This window comes from Thermobia domestica, chromosome 5 (genome assembly GCF_964235325.1).
Source record: "Thermobia domestica chromosome 5, izTheDome1.hap1.1, whole genome shotgun sequence".
Lineage (NCBI taxonomy): Eukaryota > Metazoa > Arthropoda > Insecta > Zygentoma > Lepismatidae > Thermobia > Thermobia domestica.
In genome coordinates this window covers 199,367,792-199,390,067 of record NC_137458.1, presented here as the reverse complement: position 1 = coordinate 199,390,067, position 22,276 = coordinate 199,367,792, and the positions used below count along the sequence as shown (strand labels likewise).

Here is a 22,276-nt window from a genome sequence, read left to right as displayed (position 1 = left end):
TTCGCCATGTTGATAACATAAATGCTCGTTTCTTTCCCACAATGCAACTGTTCGGTTACCTTGCGCCAAGTAGTTCCCTCCGCTCGCCGTATAGTCCCATCTTTATAACCGCTTGTATGTAACAAACAAACAGATTTTTCGAGACTCTTATACATTATCAAGCACACAAACGATCAAATTATCCATATCTTTCCTCTAAATTTTAAAAATTTTGCTGGAAACGGACGCCCAACTTTGGAATTTAACCCTTCTTTTGTAATATAACCGTATATTAGCATTATATCCATCGCAAACGCCATTACTAACACGAGCAGAACATCCCCGCTATTTATGTCCATCTTCTTTGCTTTCTTGTGTTGTTCCACTTCAGTAAATAGTTACCAGGGTTGGCCAAAACCATGGTTTTTATTGAAAATACAAAAAAAAAAAACATTTTTTTGGGGTTTTAACCAGGCTTTTTTTTTTTTTTTTTTGGTTTAAATAATTTGCTATGGTGCCTTTCATTTCAATTCAGGCAGAGCAAGTACCATCACCATCTCAGATATTGTTGAAACTTTTTTTTTTACAGCAACTAAACATGTTTTTAAGAGACCCATATTTTTTTGTTTTGTCGAAAATAAATTTCCCGCCAAGTAATGGGCCATCAAAGACGGGGAGTGCAATTTATGAATTGTAGAAGACATGGAAAATGGTCAACTTCGGAGCCTCACCATTCGGCTATGGAGACAGGTAGAGTTATAATTCTTGTTGTGGTATGTACATAGGGATATAAATAAACTATATTTTATTATAGTTTGGTTTGCGCATGCGTATCTTTTTGTACATAAATTAACATATGAACGTCAATTTATCTGAAACTCGAAGTTTGCGAATTTTTCTCGAGCACTTCCGGTTCGAATTTTAAAATTCTGTTTTCACGGTTGGTAAGACCTGGTTACCCTTTTTTCGAAAAAAAAATTTGTATCGCTTCTGTGCACTTTTCCGAAATTCATCGTTGTCCTACCCGAAACCCAAAAGTTCATACCCGACCGTAAAAGTTTCAAAAATCGCCATTTTCTCGAAAATACCATCTTTTAAAATTCTGAAATTTTGTCAGATGGTTCAACTTTACATGAATAATAAACACACCAAATACCATTCTCGACCAATGCTTTATGAATTAACTGCAGCCTTTTAAATTAGCGAAGTTTCGTTAACTTTGACGTCACAGTTAGTAACACTGGGAACAATAAAAGTGCAATGATTTGATTATGTTTGTGGTACACATTCATTAAATGAAGAATAAAAGTTTTTTTTTCCACTGTTTTTTTCATTATTTTGATCAAGAAGGCTCTCTGAAATAGTAAAATGACCTCCCCTACTCCCCCGTTTTTTTAAACCGAAATAATCTGAGGTGGAAATTACGATTACGAAACACACAAATTTTAAGTTTACTTGAAATGGCCATCCAATAAATTCTGATGATCTACAAAAAGCCTGAACTATTACCTCAGTGATGATTTGGAATGCTCCAGACAAAGTCTCAATTAAGTGCGATATCATTACAGTGATCGAAAAAGGACAAAAAGTTAAAAAAAATCGAAACGTTTTCTTACGCGTTCCAAAGAAATTTACTGACTTTTTAAACATAACAATCCCAACATAAGAATGGGTCACTCGGAATTTTACAGTATTCGACTAAAGTGGGTCAGTCCGCACCTGCGACGGAGGTGCGTATGTGTGTGTGTGTGTATTGTGCAAATTTTAAGCTAGCTGCTACTGCGTTGCTACAAATCAAAGGTGCAGCCTGTGCGATCTATTTCCTTTAGTAGTATGATCCGTAGAAAATGACAACTGTCTTCTTCAAGAATGTGGTGAATGTCCTGGAATGGAAGGAATAAGTGTGGAGTCTTTAATTATTGATTCTGATGAAAATGAAAGTGTTACGTATGCCATATGGGAAAACAATCTCGCTAAAAAACTGCCACTTTCTCTTTTCGTATCGTACATTGCTTGTTGAACTGTAAGAATTGTAATTCATGACTACATCAAAAAAATCCAAAGAGAATTAATTGCTACTAAAAAGCACCGTATAAAATTTCAAGATACAAATTCTATTTTACTTCATGTGGACTTCGCTGAAAACTGGACTGTTATTTTGCAAAGTGAAATTCAGAGTTATCACCGGAATATGAAACAACTGACAGTTTTGTTGTAATAAACGACGATAAAACACACGATTCGGCTCATGTACTCATAGCCATAGACAAGATTCTAAAAGTACTCGAAGAAAACCGAAAATATATTTAATAGAAAAAGGTTTGAATACGAGAAAACAAGTGTCTACAATTTCCCAAACCGTGTCAGTGATTTCTGATGGTGCTGCATCCCACTTTAAAATCGCTTTCAGATGTTCAAGATGCAGACAGGTCCGATAAAGCAGTGGTTTTGCAGTGAAACCGGCCATGCAAGGGTCTCTGCGACGGTATTGAGGGAAGGGGGAAGTGTAAAGAATGTGGCAACGCGGCATAACCTTAGGCAAATACAGATACACAGTATTAAAACCGCAGAAGAAAAAAATTGAAATGAAATCTTTAAGTTTTACGTCCCACGTTATGACGGTTAGGCTAAAGGAGACGGTGATTATGAGAAATGAATGAAATGGTGGAATACAGAAAGTGGGAGGTACAGGATAACCCCGAGAAAACCCACGAGCACGGTGTTTGTCCACCACAAAGCCCACATGGCGCGAGCTGGGATCGAACCAGGGACCCCAAGCACCTGAGGTGAACGCTCTACCACTGAGCCATCGCGCCCCCACTAAAACCACAGAAGAATTTGTGAGTATAGTGCAAGTACAAACTCCGGATATTACTCTCGTTTTGTTGCCTGGAACTGAATTCGACGACTTCCGGAAGAAAAAAAGGGAAAGTATGCGACCGGTAACTGGTATTCAACGAAGTCATCTTTGGCGTTCGGAAAATGGCGAAATTTTTATGGCAGTAACGGGTCACCATGCGGGAACTAACTACACGCTTCCCCCAAAATCGCACTTCTGCAATTCAAAGTGTAGATTTAAGAAATCTGCAAAAAGGAACTTTTGTTACATACATATATGTATGATAACCAGTAGGGCGTAGCAGAAATATTATGAAGACCATTTTAAGTAAGTGAACTTGAAATTTGTGCGTTTCGTAATCGTAATTTTCACCTCAGATTACTTCGGTTTAAGAAAACGGAGGAGTAGGGGAGGCTCATTTTACTATTTCAGAGACCCTTCCTGATCAAAATAATGAAAAAAAAAAAAAACAGTGAAAAAAACCTTTTATTCTTCATTTAATGAATGTGAACCACAAACATCATCAAATCATTGCACTTTTATTGTTCCCAGTGTTGCTAACTGTAACATCAAAGTTAACAAAACTTCGCTAACTTTAAAAGGCTGCAGTTAATTCATAAAGCATTGGTCGAGAATGGTATTTGGTGTGTTTATTATTCATGTAAAGTTGAACCATCTGACAAAATTTCAGAATCTTAAAAGATGGTGTTTTCGAGAAAATTTGAAAATTTTACAATTTCTCGAATTTTTTGCGACAAAACTGTTGCACAGAGAAACGGTACAAATTTTTTTTTTTTTTTTTTTTTTTTCGGAAAGCGGGTAGCTAGGTCTTACCAACCGCGAAAGCAGAATTTTAAAATTCGAACCGGAAGTGCTCGAGAAAAATTCGCAAACTTCGGCTTTTCAGATAAATTGACGTTCATTTGTTAATTTATGTACAAAGAGATACGCATGCGCAAACCAAACTATAATAAAATATAGTTTATTTATATCGCTATGTACATATCACAACGAGAATTATAACTCTACCTGTCTCCATAGCCGAATGGTGAGGCCCCGAAGTTGACCATTTTCCATGTCTTCTACAATTCATAAATTGTACTCTCTGTCTTTGATGGTCCATTACTTGGCGGGAAATTTTTTTCGACAAAACAAAAGAATATGGGTCTCTTAAAAACATGTTTAGTTGCTGTACAAAAAAAGTTTCAATAATATCTGAGATGGTGATGGTACAATTTTATATTTTATTTGCCTGAGTTGAAATGGAAGGCACCCTATGTTTTTATATTACATATGGACAGAAATAAGTTTGTTTTACCTTGGTGTTATTATGCAACAACAGGGTTATGCTGGAAGGGTCACATAAGCTTAAAGGGAATTCAAAGCGCTCCTCGGCTTACATCCAAGAGAAATTGTCCATTTGAACACGAAACCGGGACTAACTTGTCACAAATGCGATGAGTCTGCCGACTCACTCACGAAGGACTCCTGATAAAAATACGTTGTACTGATCTTCACATAAGCCTACTTGTTAATATAATTGTCAAGAGTCATTTCAGAAGGACAAAAAGATAAATAGTTACACAAGTAAAAACATTATATAGAACTATAAATATATATATCGGAATTATATATAACTCCCGCTTAGCCATTGAGAAAATCCTGCTATTACTTTAAATGTATTTGCATGTAAAATTTTAAGGGCAACGTATCATAATCAGTACGCTAGAATTGAGGTATTAAATTATGAATTTAGTATGTAGATATAATTCAATAAAATTAAAATAAAGTCCAATCCAAGCTAATGTTGGCTACGTAGGCAGCTGATAAATTTTTCTAATTTCTATCAGGGTTGGCTGGTTTAAACCTGCTGGTTAAAAAAAAAAAAAAAAAAAAAGGTTTAAACAAAAAAGCAAAAATGTTCGTAAAAGTGTAAGTATTTGTAAAATTTCGATGAGCGCACATTTGTGGGTTATCACGTTTCGCTCCCGTATATTATTCGTATAATATTCAGACCTAAATTCCCCATTCATTACTCAAAAAGATTATACTACAAAAGCAACTTTTAAATACATACATACACACACACACACACACACATATATATATATATATATATATATATATATATATATATATATATATATATATATATATATATTGTTCCGACACCACTTAACTGTCGGGATAGAAACGAGAGGCACCTAAGAGGTGCGGGATAACAATACCAAATTTATAGCAGTAAAGCACATGCTAAATGGGGGCGACTCCACCACTAGTCTTAGGCGACTAGAACCATGAGCAAAGTTAGACAAGATAATGAATATGAATTTAGTGTTAAAATAATTTGAAAACAACCAATGCATTTTCATTGAAAATTGGTAGCAATAAGGGCGTTAAAGAATAGATGGTAGAGCAACGGAAAAGCAACTAATTTTGAAGTCTCACCCTAATTCGAAGTAGTTCCAATCTTCTCCCTCTTACTCATAGGTGATGTTTAGGCGCTGTCCTCGAAGTTCCAGTGACTTGCAGGTTGGGTTGTCCTGATGAAAACTTGTCCGACAATCAACCATGGCATTGAATGCCGGACCCCAAAGGCAGGGAGACTCCGATCTGTCTCGCGTCGTGGTTGAGATCCAAAAGACCCAGATCGTGCTCTCTCAATTGCTTTTGACCTGACTGTCCCTCTGACGTCAGAATCAGATGATGGTGACACCACAGAGTTTCCTGAGCGTGGTCGATTACCCAAAACTGACATTGACCAAGTCCATGTTTCTACATGTCGTCGACTCAACACAAAGTTCTCAAACTTGCTCCTGAGATTGCTAACGTTGTCAGGTACACGAACCAAAAAGAGACTCACCTGAGTCAAAGTACTTACTTCTGTATTTATTACTTCCTTGTTGTAACGTCGTGTAGTGGGTAACCGAACGAAACGAACAATGTCTTGTAGTAGCCTGACAATGAGGGGCCATTGAGGTCGAACCAATTGAGAGAAGCAATTGATCTAACAAAGCAAATTAAAAGTGTCGCGTGTGAGACTGTTTGGTAGGCAAAAGGTAATAGGAAGTTGCTACCAGTGTTTATTACAAATTACAAGTACAAAGACTTCCTCAATAACAGCAAAGCAATAGTTAATTAATCCTTTGATGTAAAGTCAGCTAGCGACGTACAACAGATTATTGGTGTTAATAACATCAGGCAGTGAACTCTTGAAGGCTGGTTGAATTTCCACATGGAATAAAGATGTCCTAGCTTGTCCTGACTTCATATCCCGTAACAATATATATATATATATATATATATATAAAGTTTATAAATGTTTGTTTTGTGATTTTTTGTAGTTATTATTCTTATCAATCAAAGAAAAATTCTAAATGTTGTTTCGTTTCAATGTTTACTATTGATAAAATACATCGAAATGCCGTACTTTTTGTGTGTGTGTGTGGGGGGGGGGGGGTCATACAGACCCCACGAGAGGTATTTAGTGAAATGAGAAGTATTTTGGTATCTATCTATGTATAAATGAGTCTAAGCCAAAGTAGACTCAAATAATTCGTATCTTTATTCACTTTTCTTACTGATATGCTTTGGACCAATAAAAGTCGTTAACTAACTTGAACTAAATTAGTTCTTCTGTACTCCGTAGTACTTTGAAATTGTCCATATGTAATTCTATATAATGGTTTCACTTGTGCAACTGTTTACCTTTTTGTCCTTCTGAAGTGGCTCTTGAAAGTTATATTAAGAAGCATGTAAAGATTAGTACAACGTATATTTCATCAGGATTTCTTCGTGAATGAGTCGGCAGACGTATCGCATTTGTGGCCAATTAGTCTGGTTCCGAGTTCAAATGGAGGACAATTTCTCTCGAATGTAACTCGAAAAGCCGTTTTTATTCCGCTTTAAGATTATATGACCCCTTCCAGCACAACCCGGTTGTTGCATAATAACATCAGGGAGGAACAAACTTATTTCTGTCCATATATGATATGAATATATAGAGCAAATTATTTAAACCAAAAAAGCCTGGTTTAAACCCAAAAAAATATTTTTTTTTTTGTTTTTTCAATAAAAACCATGGTTTTTGCCAACCCTGATTTCTATCAATATAGTTAATCAACTTTGGCTTCTTTATAAAACAACGGGCATTCAGGCAAGCAGAAATATACAATTTGGTTTCCTTTCGTATGTTTAGTCTTAACATCCTTATGTAATACCGAGGTTATCAAGAAGACTTTCGCTTAAGGTGACATGCGAACCGCTACTTGGTTTACACTTGAAAGAAGGGTTGTAGTTCGACCTAGAATGAGTGATTCCGTTTCAAATCGTCCAGGCTAGTCCACACGACTGTCTCAGATTTAGTTTATTTTTTCAAATGAGAAACTACATACAAAATTATTAGACGCGTATTTTTTCTTTTTGCTGAAAAAAATTTCTCCTTTGTTATACAGCCTTCCAAAATTACGGCCCTTCTCTCGGATTGCTCGAAAAACTGAAAAACCTGTCAAATTAAAAATTTTATTGTTGTCAACTGTGCTGAAAATTTTGCTAACTTCAAACATTTTTATTTCCATCCTCACGAGTCATATCAACCTCTGCTTCTAGCGTCGAAATCTACTCGATAAGGTCTCTTGAAAATATAAAAGACTTAGGTTTCTTATTATTACATCCTACGTTATACTATGATGAAAAGTTGAAAATTTTCATTAAGACGACATGTTTGGCTGCCATTTTCTCAAAAAACCCACATTTTAAAAATCTGAATTTCTTACAACTATTGGAGAAGTACTTAAGTATTTAATATCCGTTAACCGTTCATGCGGCTGCAGCCCCTAACGTTCGCAATTAGTTACTGAAATTTCGATTTTTGTACATGAACATTTAGATCCCGTACTAAAGTCGATTTGAATGGGAGTATGAAAACTGTGAGAGTTGAATCCTGACATCAAATCAAGTAGAAAAGTTCCTATAAACATGAGTCGAATTGCGCTTCGTTTTCGAGTTACAGAGTTTCCAACTCGGAGCCCAAAATCGGCTCCCGACCATGGAAAATAAAATATATATTTCGCGTTAAATCAGAAACTATGCGTTAAAGTTATAATGAAATTCAGAAAGTTGACTTGTATCAATATGATGATTTTTACGTGCGTTGCAATTCGGTTGGCAGTGTTGCCAACTTGGTAGAATTTTATTTGTTTCCAAATGACACTGAGTGGTTTTTATTTGATATTTGGTATGTATTAATGATTGTAAATATCACGTAAAGCACAATTTTCCCAACATCATCACAGTTTTCGAAAACTTACATGTATTTCATTAAAAGGTTTTATCTCGTGCATTATTGATAGTTTGAAACATTGAGTGTGAATTTCACTTGATGTTTACTATGATTAGTAAAACCACAATGTCGAATAAAACTACGTCTGTGTAAGTTGTAATAATAATAATAATAATAATATATATATATAATTGCAGAACCTCTCGTAACTCTACACATCAAATTCGAACTTGTTCAGGAAGTTGTGCTGCAACCACGAAACAGTTTGTTACGTGATTCGGTGTCGTGAACATTGTCCTAGTGCTCTCTAGGAATGTTTGAAGTTAACAAAATTTTCAGCGAAGTTGACAACATTGCGAGTGAATTGCGCGATTCCTATTGGACCAACAGACGAAGTTTTTCCTTCCACCGAAACACACTACCTTATATTCTTCTTACTACCTGGTATTGAGATTATGTTACTAAGTATACTCGTTTTGCTACAATAAAACTTTTAATGTGACATGTTTTTCAATTTTTTCGAGCAATCCGAGAGAAAGGCCGCCATTTTGGAAGGCTGTATATCGAAGGAGAAACTTTTTTCAGCAAAAAGAAAAAAATATGGGTCTAATAATATTGCATGCAGATCCCATATAAAAAATATTAATGAAATCTGATACTATGATGGGAACCAATTGTGTCTTGCCTGGATGATTTGAAATGGAATCTGTCGAATTGAATACGGGACGCCTTGCTTAAAAGGTGAAAAAGAGGTAAAACTAATGGAAACGGTTTGATATGTGGAAACATCAATATAAAGTTCACACGATTTCAAGCATTTTTCTTTCTTTCTTTTTTTTTTTCTTTTTGGTTTAAATCAGTTGGTTTATTTGAAAAAAAAAAAAAAAAACTGCTGGTTTAAACCAGCAAGCCCGGATAGTTAAGCTTAGAATACGTTCACTACCATTCAAAATATATTTCAATATGATAACTACTGACTGAAATTACTTATATTCACACTTGTCATCTTTTACGAAAAGTGTTTGACATCGTATTTTACCTGTAAATTTTGTTTTTGGTAGGGCTATCTCTCGAATGAAATCAGTACGAATCCCGGATGTATGCATAAAAGCTACATTGCAAGAACACAAAATAACCTGTGCTAGGTGGCCACTAAAAAGCACGAAAGCTATCTAACCGAATCGGGGCAGGGCGAAGCTGAGGGACACGAGGGTGTGCATCCAAAAGGAGCAGGCGCATCAGCGAAGGTGGGTATACGCATAAGCGAGGGTAGAGAAAATGAATTTTGGCAGTGATATGAGTTTCAGTAGCACTTGCCATAGTTTCATACTAGTAGCGCTTCACTTGTAGACATAAAATTCAACTTCTGTAGATTATGCCGAAATAAACCGCCGCTGGAAAATAGTTTCTAATACAGTCTTCTTTCAAATACACTCACTTATTTTATCTGTAGTAAAGCGCTTGTAAGGATTTTATACTAGTAACCGTACACTTGTAAATATAAAATACAAGTATATCACTTCATATTTAATTCTATCACTTGAAAAAAATTTCTGTTTATAAATATGACTTTTTCACGCAAAGTATTGAATTTCACCTGTAAATCTTGCAAAATGTTTTGTGCTAAAACTAAACCAGCACCGTTTATATTTGCAGTATTTTGGTGAGTGCGTTGTAATAGGTTTAAAATAGTCTCACACATATTGCGGGTTTACAATGCCCGCTTGTGCAGAGATGAGAAATTACACTCTTAATTTTAACAAAATGGGTCAAATCTTCCCTAACTCTAAGATAACTCTACCCTACCCTAGCTATCCCTACCTTGCTCTACTCTCTACCCTTCTCCCTCTCCCTCTGATTGTACCCTTTTAAAGCGGTCCTAGTTATGGATGCGCAGCTGGAGTGTGTATTGTAAAGTTTACGCGAAATCAAAGTGGAGCGTTTTTAATATGACCTCATGACAAGTGCTATTCAATTTGGTGTCATTGCGAAAACCCACTTCTTTTCACTACCCTCGCTTACCTGTGTACCCAGTATCGCAGATACGCTTGATCTCTTCGGACGCACTTCCGCGCGAACCAACCAGCTTTGTCCTCCCTTGTCTCGTGTGCATGGCATTCGTGCTTTCTAGTGGCACCTAGTACAGGCTGGTTTGTGTTTTTAAACTAGTTTATATTCCCTAAATCCGGAAGCCTTACGCAAATCATGAAAGAATTGTAATTTTTCACCATTTACTTCTGGTGGCCTCCTTGAATTTTATCTATGCCAACTGAGACCTTTTCATGACGCCCAGCGCAAATTTTTTAGGGGACAATAAGAAACGAGTTAGTGAAAGACATGTTTTTTGAACAATCGTTTCGAGTGGTGTGCCAAAAGTAAACCTGCATTGTTATTTTAATATACTTGCCTACAGGTACTCCGGTTTCATTTTCAACTTCGCTTCCAACTCTTAATCAAATATTTCTTGTTTTCGTGTTTTCTTTGCTCTTTCCTACATACGTATGCATCTATATTGTATTGCTGTGAAAAATTAGTACCTTTAAACTGTAAAGTATTCCAACTACGCACTATTAACAAATAAATAAAACAATGGATCTTTTCCTTCCCACTTCGATGTAGAATATAGCTTCGCAACTGCTACTAAGAATTTAGAAAATGTTTCTTATATGAGGATTTGCGTTAATGGGTGCAGATTTCACTTTAGGATGGTAGAGTGTAAATCCAGTGTTAGTACAGTAGATAAAAAGGTGAACCCGGAAAAAAATGGTGCAAAAACTATTTATGGCTTGTTTGAAAGGTTTATGTTTGTACTTCAACATAACAAGAATCCACTGAAATCCACATCGCGTCTTCAAGATGGCCGCCCGTGAATTTAGCCTCAGTACATCTAAAACTGCATAAAACCTCTACCGTTCATTAGAAAAGTTAAATTTTCGGTTCATTTCTTAGAGAATACATCAGAAATGAACTTCTGTGAAAAGTACTATGCATATATTGCCGACATTTCTTAAATATGGCGTCTGACAATAAGAGGAATCGACGTTTCTAAGTGCACTTTACATAAGGAACATTTCCTCCCAACGTTGCTTACTGTAGAAACACTCCTATCAGAAATAGTGAACAATTGTATAATTTCTGTTCATCACCCCCTAGCAAAATGTTTGTCAGCCAGCAAGATCGTATGATAAATTTCAAAATGGCGGAAATTGGAACTTTTCAAAAATTTGTAGTTTTCGCAATTATTAACTAAACCAAACTTAGTATAATGATGGATATATACAATGTCATAGTTGTGCGTTAAAATCAGCATGATTCTACAAAACCATTCAATATGGCAGCTGTTTTTATATATATATATATATATATATATATATATATATATATATATATATATATATATATATATATATATATATATATATATTGCGGCTTTATGTCAAAAAGTTTAGTGGAAATTAGAGGATATATCTCTAGTAGCTCTTCATCTCTACCCGAGAAAATGGTACAGAATCTTTTAGCAGCTAAAATCAAAGTACTTACTATTAGCAACAAAATCCGCCAAATTCATCAAGAATAACGGTATTTTTGGTGCTAATAAATTTCTTTTTATTCAAGAAACATTACAGACATCGTTTTATTTGCAAACCAGTAATAACATTTGTATGTTAATCATGACTGACAATTTCCTTACAATAAACGATATTGTACAACAAACACATGTACGTTCAATCGCTAACACTCATTGTTTATGTTCTTTTCTTTTTTTCTTTAAAATTTATTTATCTATGAATGTTGAAGAAGAAAATATTGATTAATATATATATATATATATATATATATATATATATATATATATATATACAAGTAGCACAAAAGCAAATGGGAGACAAAGTTCTACCAAACTTCATTGGAGTCTTCTAGCACTTCATGATTTTCTTCAACTTGTGAAGAGTCAGCATTTTGTCATCCTTCACCGTTACAATGGCCACAGGCCACAACTCATTTTAGGCCGTACTTACGACATGAGCAAACACTTGTTCCACATGGCCGCTTGGAGGACATCTTTACAACATATGACTTTTAGCAGGTCAGAAAATCAAATTTAACAAATTTGAAATGGCTACTGTGCAAAAGTTGTCATTCGGTCCCTACAAAATCTCCAAAAAATTTCATGCAGATGAGATATCTTCCGTCTCCCCAACGACCTTGAAAATTGGCAAAAATCGATCTTTTTAACATTTTTATTTACTTTTTATTTTATTTTATTTTATTTTCTCTAGAAAATCAAATTTAACAAATTTGACATCGGCTAATGTCCGAAGTTCTCATTCGGCTTTTTCTTAATCTGCAAATTTTAATGGTTTAAAAGTATAAAAAGTACTTATAGTGCTCAACAACATTGTTTTTATTTCAAAGATAAAGTTTTCTGTAGAGTTTTATAGTTTTTACTTTATATTGTTTTTAACTAATTTAGAGTTATCACAGTGCAACGAACACATAGAAATAGAAAGTTCAGAATTTGAAATCACGTTTAGTGTGAAAGCTGACATCATCTTCCTGGATTCAGTCCTGGCCCTTATGAATCCATCCCTTGCATACTCACCACACACAGAGGCAGATGCCTCCGTAACCAGTTTAACGCAACGTTCTACTGATTGAGTGTGGCAAGGTAAAAACACAACTAGATGGCCAACTTGCTGGTTGCAAAAATCTTGAAGTACATCCAAAGCAACACCTTTGGTTAGTGGGGGCTCCGTAACTACACACTCAGGGCAATAAATCATTTCCGTGTAATCGTTGATAGTGAAGTTCAGTTTAGTAATAGTGAACTCTCTTGGCTCCTGGTTTGCTTGTGTTATTGTCCCACTGTTCTCACGAGCCTTCCGAATTCGCCGTATTGCAAGCTCTTTGATATGTTGTCTTTCATCGGCAAACATTGCTATTAACATATTTTCTGGATGGCCAAAGAAGCCATTTCTCTGAATTACCCGATAAACATCATCTTTCAGGTCATCTGACAGATATCGGGAGAGGTGCCCCATTTTTCATGTGTGTGTTGCACCTTCAGTGCACGATGGCTTGCTCTTGATAAGAAACCACATTGGTGCGTACACCTTGACAACGTATTCGGCAAGAATGCGAAGATCATTTGAAGGTTCTTTTGTAGCATTGTACAAGCGAAGAATTCTACTCTCTGTTGTTACCCATCGTGACTGACTGAGTTTTCCTGGGTTATGATATACAATTCCTTCAGTGTATTTCCCGATCTGCACAGCTTTGCATATCTCGTGTAGATACTTTTGGTTTTAACTGATAGACATCCCAGTAATGCTTTTACAAATGCTCTTCTTGATTTCCAAAGCTGTGCCTCATTCAGGAGTTGAGTGAGCAAGATACGTTCCGCGTTCCTGGAACAATGTGATACGCTCTTACACACTGCCTGGTAAGTGTCGGTCCTTTTGCTACTTGACCGAGTGTTTTGTCCTTACGACCATCAAGGCAAGAGGCTTCTGGGGTCTAGATTTCTGCTGTATACTTAATCTACTCTTTTGTCTTTCTCTCCGCACTTTAGATTTGTCTACAACTAGTGATGCATCTTCTTGTGAAACGGCACCCAAGTCATGCAAAATAGACGTGGCAATCGTAGCAGCTGCTCTATCTGATACACCATATCGGTCACAGGCTGAATCAAATGAAGAAAGTTTCACTCTCATTTGCGATCTTTCACGTGTACTTGGTGTGGATGATTCATGCAGTGGGTCAATTTCCTTATCACTTCACTTGAATCTGCAAATTCATCCTGAATGGACTCGGTCTCTGAAACTTTCATTTCGAAGGTGCTTGCTTCAGAAGCAGATGCAGTAGCAGAAGAGAGCCTTCATCTGTAATTTTCTCGATATTCTTATATTAACACCATGCATAACATTTTTCGATTGGTTCTTTGATCGAGGAGAAAGCTCTTTCTTCGGCTGGGACTTTACGACCCTTCTCACAGCAGCAAAGAAAGAGATTGGCTGACAAATCGCATTTGCAGGCAGCGATGTTAAGCAGACTTTTACTGTTGACCTGGAATTTTCTAATTTGGTCCTGGTACGATGTCATATTTTTTCTTGACTTGTACGGTTTCAGTAAGTTTTTGTACCTTTTATGGAAGTCGAACAGCATGGATACAATTCTTCTTCTTGAAAGAACAGGAATCGAGGCTCTTCTCCAAATTTCCTCCAATTTCACAGCAGTAGCTTCTGAAATTTCACTAAAAGTTGGTTCCTTTTTTCCTACTTTCTTGTGATATTTTCCATAAGTAGAAGCTTTGCGTTGTTATAATTAAATATAAACCATTGTTATAATTAAATATAAATTGTCTGATGAAGCCAAAGAGTTAGTTGGCGAAACTGTAACACGTGTTGAATTTTAATGAAAATATATAGTTTGCTCAGCAAATAATTAGTTTATATTTAACTACTTTCTTGATGAAACGCAAGAATTCACTGTGTTTCCCGACATCTTCGTAAATTGGTAGTACGTTTTCATTCAACTCAGAAGGCGAACCAAACACAGGCAATTACAACTAGACAGTAGTAGCTCTAGTTATAATTGCAGACGATGGGCCTGCCATGTATGAACAGAAAAAATGACACTACCACAAAGACACAAGCAAATTTCCTTATTAATAGAAGCAGTCGTAATAGAAACAAATCTTTAAGCATCCCCACGAAAATTGTGGCTACTAAGCAAAAGCACTCACCACTCTTTTATGTTATTGACAGTCATGTACCCATTTTAGTTTTGAAGGAAAAATAGTAATAGTGGGTCTTTTCTTTTTATCAATTTTCTTCTTTTCTTATTGCCTCCTTATGTGACTGTTGTATGCTTTTGTCCTTAGCTTACTATATTTCAGTTACTGACTAATTGTAATATTTTTCTTCCTTAAATCTAGAACAATACAAAATTATTATTCCCAACACTGCCATCTATATTTCTTATCATAATCCTCTTAAAACAAAAGAAAGCTGTACGCACAGAATAAGTTATACCTGAAAACATGTTCCCTGAAGAAATATTTCTCCTCCAGCAATATTGTATCTTAAAACGAAATTTGACATTGAAAAAGAGACAGAAATTTGCCAATTTTGAATGTCGTTGGGGAGGCGGAAGATATTATCTGATCTGCATGAAATTTTTTGCAGGTTTAATAGGGACCGAATGGCAACTTTTGCACACTAGCCAATTTCAGATTTCCAAAATTCGATTTTTTCAGTCCACCCTAATGTATAGTTCTTCAACCATATAATTTAACAAGAAATTGGAGGCCACTGTATGCAACAGTTTATTGAGTGAAGTTAACGTTGCCAATCTGGTCACTGAGGATTTGATGATCCTTTGATGGTGCGAGTATTTTTATACAATTCCTTTTCCACATCCAAAGAAAGCGGATGTGGTGTCATACCCACATGAATGGACAACAGATGCGTCTGAAGATTTTCTCCCATGTTCTGTACCATGTGGAACACACTAAAATGTTCAGTTGCACTTTTCCATCTAGTTCCAGACATGAAGTAGACATTAGCCATTTCCGAATTTAGATTATAAAGTAGCATAATGAAAATTTCTGTATCATCAGCAACAACGGTCACTTCATGACCTTCTAAAGCTATCTGAAGGGAGACTGCAATGATTTTGTTATTGTATGGGTTTGCGAGGAAAGCACTTTGAGTTGTTTGGTTTTCTTGTCTTCAGTAACTTTTACATTGGCTGACATGACTTTAGCAGAGTACCGTTCATGTTCATAGTCTTTCATGGAAGGCTGGTTACTGTAGCCATCAAATACTACTATAGTCTGATTGGCTCTTCCATATTTACTGAAGATGTAGTATATGTACTGTTTGCAGATGTCTAAGTAGGTTCCAGCTGTAAGTCATCGAATGTGATGAAGAGCTCCGCCATCTAAGACAAATCTGTCACACACTTTAGGTTGTAGGGCATCAGGCATGTCCTTCATAAATATTGTTATTAGGTTAGTCTTGTTGGGCATTCTCATGTAGCCGTCTTTGAACAATGCTGCAGGTTCAGCAGTAAACTCATATTTGAGTTTCTCAACCACATTTTCATTTCGTTCAACAATGGTAATAAGTCGCAAAAAGAATACGGACAGATTAATGTGGAGCACTGTGCGGCCAATATTGATTCCTTTCTGCTGAATTATTAGCGTTTGAACTTGGTTTATTTTTCAAATTGATGCTTTCCATACTTTCTTGTTGTTCAACGTCTTTTGTATTCTTTCGCCGACATGTCTAGTGTCATCGTAGTTAACCCCATCTCCCAAAACAGTACAAATACCTGATGACAAATTTCGAAGTGAGTCGTCACTGATGTCAAATGGGTTGTGAACTTCAAACCACTCAGATACCTTATTTAGATCAGCTGCATCTAGTCGTCCTCATTTCAACATGTCTTCCGGAAATGTGACAATTTCCAGTTAGCTAAGTCATAACTTCGTGGATAGCGGAGCACATGTGCGTAGTGTGAACCCAAAGTAATCTCACATTGTCAGAGAATCCCCTTCTTTGAGCCAGACCGCTTCTTGTTTTGGTGCTCAGCATTAGCGTTTGTTCAATGATAAGGTCTGGTCATAAACCAGAAAATCCGCGACTCGATCTACGGGTTGTACAGACATTTGATATGAGCTGTTCATTTAACCAAGGATGAGATTCAGAAGTTTGTACTGTTAGAAACAGGATTTGCTGGTTTAAACCAGCTGTTTTTTATTTCTTCAAAAAAATCAACTGGTTTAAACCAAAAACAGAAAAAGGAAAGAAAAAAAAAAGAACGAAAAATGCTTTAAATTGTGTGAACTTCGTGGTGATGTTTCCACATATCACACCATCCGCATTACGTTTATCTACTTTTCACCTTTTAATCAAGGGGTCCCGTGTTCAATTCTCGGTCGAAACACAACCCATCTTTCAAGTGTAAACCAAGTAGCGATTCGAGGTGTCCCTTTAAGCGAAAGTCTTCTCTGTGATAACCTTGGTATTTCATAAGGATGTTAAGCCTAAACATACGAAATGAAACCAAATTATATATTTATTCTTGAATGAATGCCTGTTGTTCTATAAAGAAGCCAAGGTTGCTTAAATATATTGATGGAAATTGGCAAAATTTATCAATTGCCTATATAGCTTCCAACATCAACTTGGATTTGGCTTTAATTTCATTGAATGATATCTACATACCAAATTTGTAATTTAATACCTCAGTTTTAGCGTAGTGATTATGATACGTTGACCTTAAAATTTTACATACAAATACATTGAAAGTGATAACAGGATTTTCCCAATTGCTAAGGCGGGAGTTTCCCGATTTATATATAATTCTGATATAATGTTTTTACTTGTGTAACTGTTTATCTTTTTGTCCTTTTGAAATGACTCTTGACAATTATATTAACAAGTAGGCCTATGTAAAGATCAGTACAACGTATTTTTATGAGTAATCCTTCGTGAGTGAATCGGCAATCGCATTTGTGACCAATTAGTCCAGGTGTCGTGTCCAAATGGACAATTTCTCTTGGATATAAGTCGAGAAGCGGTTTGGATTCCGCTTAAGCTTATGTGACCTCTTCCAGCATAACCTTGTTGTTGCATAATAACACCAGGGCGAAACAAACTAATTTCTGTTCATGTCTAATACAAATACATAGAGTAAATTATTTAAACAAAAAAAAAAAAAAAAAAAAAAAAAAAAAAACCTGGTTTAAACCCCCCCCCCAAAAAAACTTTTTTTTTTGGTTTTTTCAATAAAAACCATTGGTTTTGCCACCCTGGTTAGAAACAATATGAAATATAGGTTGGAGCTATCGTTTCTTATACCTCCAACCTATATTTAATATTGTTTCTGACTGTACACGGTTTGTAAGTACAGGCGGGCACCTTTTCCGTATTATATGTGTCCAGTTGCTACAAATAGATTGAACATACGGCTGGCAGCAAACAAGTGCAGGTGCCAATCACCAATACGCTCAGCATGAACAAATAATTTCACACTTTCCACATAGTCTAGATGCTTTTTAAGAGCGACTATTTAAAGAAAATTGCTGAAGGGAGTTTATATACCGAATTTCAAGCAAACACTGACATTGAACACCTTCTCAATAAAGAAAGGGAAATATGAATGTCATAGACTCGACCCCAGTGTTCTTTGTTAGGAACGGTAGTTTCGAAAATGTTGAAACGTGTGTTCCCTTATTTTTGTGTAAGAGTTAATAAACCGAATTTCACATCTTCAACTTAAGTGAAACCTTACATTAGGCACTTTGTCAATAAGGAGGGAAATTTGGATATTATAGAAATGACCCAACTTTTTCTCTCCTAAAAGTGGAATTTTCAGAAACGTTGAAATAGTGTTTTCCTTGTTTCTCATTAAAAGTCTTTGAACTGGATTTCAGATGTCCAACTTAAGAGAATCCCCACATTGAGCGCTATCTGATTAAACAAAGGGGCATGTGAGAGTTTTATAAATGCCCCCATTTGGAGTTTTTGAAAACGCTTAAACGCATATTACCTTATTTTTAATGAAGAGTTCATATACTAAGATATCTCTTAACGGCTGTGATTCGTGAGAAACACTATTCTTGAGGGGGAAAAATGAACCCCGCTTTACCCCCTTAGAGTTGGCGTTTCCAAAAATACTTCCTAACTCATAGTTTCATGACAAAAGGAGTATTTATTCTCTCCAAATTTCGTATTAGTATCTATTGTAGTATGGATTCTGGGCAATGATGGGTTCCTTACTTCTACTCTTTATTTAATAGTATAGATAATATAATATTACACAATTCTTACTACTGTTAATATTTTGTGGTGAACAAACGCGTGTGCGAGTTTTTCCTTGGTTCTCTCGTTTCTCTGCACTTCCGTCCTTCCTCCGTTCATTCTCACCTTACCGTCTACCATAAGCATTGGAGCATAATCGTAAAATACTATAATAACAATAGTAATAAGTTGAGTTAAATCATGTTCATTAGTTTAGTGGCTTGGGCGCGCGTTTTTAGTGCACAGTCCCGAGTTCAATTTCCGATGGGACAGCTTTGAAATTTTAATGTGTTATGATGGTTCGGATTTCACAAACCGTAGGGTTACATTTCATATGTGGATGAAAATTTTTCGCCTGTATTCCTCCTTCAAACTTGATTGATTGGTTGATTTGTATTAAACTCTACCAATAAGCAGAGGGGCTATATACCTAGGTAGAATGAGACCAGTAGTTTAAGAAGGGATATGAAGCAGTGTAGTGTAGAGATGCAAAAAAGCCGGCTTTTTTTGAATCGATGGTTTTTTGCACATATAAAGCCGGCTTTTTTGGGGGAAAAACGAGAATTTTGGAAATTTTGGCTTTTTTTCATTTTCATGGTGTTTCTATTTGAATAGCTTTCTTATAGTATACTCTAAAGTTAAATAAGATTTCATGACCTAAATACCATATTTCCCTCTGGAATTCACCATCATGATGGATGGAGCACATGTTTTATGAATTAAAGTAAACATACAGTACGTAGTATTTGAGGGCAATTGTAGAGAATTTTTAACTTTATTTTAACTTCTGAGTTATCGACATTTTTTTTCTTCCATATATCATTTCTTTTTAGTCATCCGTGTTTCATTTCTTAGAGATTAGTAGGCCTACTCTAGCTTCTAGCACATAAGTTAAACTTACGTTTGTCAGTATATCTGTCAGAGCGTAGGCTACTTCCACATTTTTGTTATACTGTAGCAGTGCAATGATTTAGCAATAATCTTTCGGATACAATCTTGAATACAGCTTTGTAGAAATAATCAGTAGCGGGTTCAGAAAAGTATTTTGGGAGATGTTTCTCTGCTTAATGTTTGGTTTTTCTAAAATTTCCTAATTTTTATTTGGGAGGAGCTTAAAGTTTATGAGTATAGGCACAGCTAATATTTCGTTTTGGTTGTATTCAGCAATAATCTTCCGCATACAACCTTGAAGACCATTTTATAATCAGTGGCGGATTTAGAAAAATATTTTGGGAGGGTTTTTCCATATTAATGTTTATTTTTTCAAAAAATATCTAATTTTTATTTGAGGAGAGCTTGAAGTGTATGAGTAAAGGCATAACAAATATTTCGATTGTTTTAGAAATTACGTAATTTCGGGGTACAGGCTTCAATCTGTAAGACGTTCCCACCCTAACCCCCTTCGCAAATCCGTCACTGCTGGTAATTAGTAATAACAACGATTTAAAAACGATAAAGGAAGTCCGCCAGGATTCGCAATACACGCACTATCTCTACATTCACAGATGGAATTAAGAAAAACTTTTGTCAAAATGCTTCAACTCGGAGTTGAATCCCGGACTTCCCGATAGAAGCGCAAAAACTAACCACTCACTCATGGTTGTTGTGCAGTTGTGCTTAACTTAAATATATTCTCTCTCTCTATAGCCTATGGAATCCGAAGGTTCAATGCCGCGTTCACAAAAGCTCTCCACTGACGTCAATCCTTAGACAATTGGATCCAATTTTTACTTTGTATTCCTGATTCTGCGAGATCCATTTTAATATTGTCCACCCATCTGCCCCTAGGTTTTCCTAATGGACGTTTTCCGATTGGATTTAGAGTTAAAACTTTGAAAGCGTTCCTACCTTCTTCCATTCTGGCTGCATGACCTGCCCACCTAACTCCACTCCTAGACTTGATGACCGTAACGATGTTTAGTAAACCGTATAAATTATGCAGTTCTTCGTTATGAAGTTTCCTCCATTCCCGTTGCTCTTGTGTCCGTATATTCGTCTCAGGATTTTATTTTCAAATACTTTCAGTCTACGTTCTTCCCTCAGGGTAAGCGACCATGTTTCACAACCATACAGAACAACAGACATGATTATCGTTTTATATATTTTAAGCTTAAATTCCTCGACAGAATTCGTGACGGCAAAATATTTTGAACTGAATAACAACATGAATTTCCTGATTTCAGTCGACATTTAATTTCTTTGTGGATATGATTTTGATCTGGTAATGTTGATCCTAGATATTTGAAAATGTCCACTTTGTCGAAAGTATTATTTGATATTTTAACGCATCCACAATTTGCCGTATTACGATCTCGGTGAACTTCCATGTATTTAGTGTTCTCTGCATTTACTTCTAAACTAATGTCGCTGCAAGCGTTTAGTAAGGCCTATGCAGACCAATTCCATTTCAAATCGTCCAAGCAAACTACAATTGGTCCCCATCATAGTCTCAGATTTCATTTATTTTTTTAATATGGGATCTACATGCAATATTATTAGACCCATATTTTTTCTTTTTGCTGAAAAAAAATTTTCCTTCGATATACAGACTTCAAAAATGGCCGCCCTTCTCTCGGATTACTCGAAAAACTGAAAAACATGTCAAATTAAAACTTTTATTGTAGAGAAACGAGTGTACTTAGTAACATAATCGCAATAACAGGAAGAGTATAAAGTTGTATGTTTCGGTGGAGGCCCAAAATTCGTCTATTGGTCCAATAGGAATCGCGCAATTTACTCACAATGTTGCCAACTTTGGTGACATTTTTGCTAACTTCAAACGTCTTTTTTTTTTTTTCTGTCCTCACGAGCAATATCAACCATCTGCTTCTAGCATCGAAATCTACTCCTGAAAATGTAAAGGACTTACGTTTCTGATTATTACATCCCACGTTATAGCATGATGAAAAGCTGAAAATTTCATTAAGACGCCATGTTTGGACGCCATTTTCTCAAAAACCTCACCTTTTAAAAATCTGAATTTTTTACATGCATTGGAGAAGTACCTAAGTATTTAATATCCATTAACCGTTCATGCGGCTGCAGCCCCTAACATTCGCAATTAATTAATGAAATTTCGATTTTTGTACTTGAAATGTAAATATTTCCTATGGGCACTTAGGTCCTATACACAAGGCGATTTGAAAGGGAGTATGAACATTTTGAGAGATGAATCCTGACATCAAATCCAGTAGAAAAGTTCCTATAAACATGAGTCCAATTCCGCTTCGCTTTCGAGTTACAGGGTTTCCAACTCGGGAACAAAATCGGCTCGCGACAATGGAAAATAAAATATAAATTTCGTGTTAAATCAGAAACTGTGCTAAAGTTATGCTGAAGTTCAGAAAGTTGATTTGTATCAATATG

General features: G+C 35.8%; 1 protein-coding gene and 1 non-coding gene across 3 annotated transcripts in view; one reads left to right on the top strand and one right to left on the bottom strand.

Moving 5' to 3' along the window:
- LOC145686340 (F-box/LRR-repeat protein 4-like) overlaps positions 1–22,276 on the top strand; it is a 110,442-nt gene that overhangs the window by 1,455 nt on the left and 86,711 nt on the right. The window lies entirely within an intron of this gene.
- TRNAL-CAG (transfer RNA leucine (anticodon CAG)) lies at positions 2,724–2,795 on the bottom strand. The gene has a single exon. It is a non-coding gene; the product is annotated as a tRNA-Leu (tRNA).